We start from the raw sequence: 1,117 nt of genomic DNA on the forward strand, positions 1-1,117 counted from the left end.
CTCTCGATCTTTCTCGGTTCTGAAGCGTATAAGGTATCCTTGTTTAGTTGTGCCTACTCCTAGGACTTCGGTATCTCTCGTAGCGGCCTTTCCTTATATAGCTTTGCTGATCTGAGCTTTAGCCGTCTCTATCGATATGTTCTGGGTGAGTCCTCTATTAGTCCCTGATTAGCTTGCTAGTACAGGAGGTGCTGTGATTTTGATAATCCTAGGGTTATTTCCGGACTATATATTGTATGCTGAGGGGGCTAGCGCTGCGGGTGGGTTCGCTGCTACGGCCGCCTAGTTAGGGTTTCCTTTAGGAACTGTTGCTGGGTTCTTATGTATTTAGGTAAGCCTTTTCAGCTTGTTAGCTATCTCTGCTACCTGATTTTGGAGTTGTTTATTCTGTTTTACTAGTTCCTTGTTTTGCTTAGCAAGCTCTTGGTATTCGCGGTTAGCGTTGTTTCTATCTTCTTGCTGTTTTGCTAGGATTTCTGTAATGGCTTCGAGGACTTGGCTGTTGGAGATTGAATATTTACCCTATCCTTAAATGGTTGGGTTTGACTAAGATGTTAAGGGGATTCTGCCTTCCTAGGTTATAGTAGCATTCTCTTCTGATTCTTCCCCTGTGCGATAGGGCTCTAGTTCGGGTTAGGTGGTTGTCGAGCGGAGGGTCATGCCGGTTAAATTGATTCGGCGGCGGCCCCTTCTAGCCGGGACTTCTGATTGGGTTCGAATAGGTTTCGGAGCGACCGGGGATGTCGGACTTAAGTTTCGCCGACCCCTAGGCGTCTAGGGTTCCTTTCTAGGTCGTATAGTTATACTATATTCGCCAAGCCGGCGCTCGGGCCTCTAGGTTGAAAATTTTTAGTTTAGAGAGTTGGAGTTAGTGTTGAGAAGACCTAGGCTAGCGGCCGTACTAAGACGGTGCACTAGGTGCGGTGCTGCTAGATGGATATACTGGCTGTTCGCTTTGTTTTGCTGGTAGTCTTGGCCGATTCTTAATTGGATCTTTTTTCGTCCCGCCGGGTTTCCGCGATTGATTCCGCTCTCTAATTGATTTCGATTGATTGATTGATTGATTGATTGATTCGTTTTACGTCTATATACAGTTGGAAACTATAACGGACGGTCC

The sequence above is a fragment of the Aplosporella prunicola genome (genome assembly GCF_010093885.1).
Source record: "Aplosporella prunicola CBS 121167 unplaced genomic scaffold K452scaffold_30, whole genome shotgun sequence".
Lineage (NCBI taxonomy): Eukaryota > Fungi > Ascomycota > Dothideomycetes > Botryosphaeriales > Aplosporellaceae > Aplosporella > Aplosporella prunicola.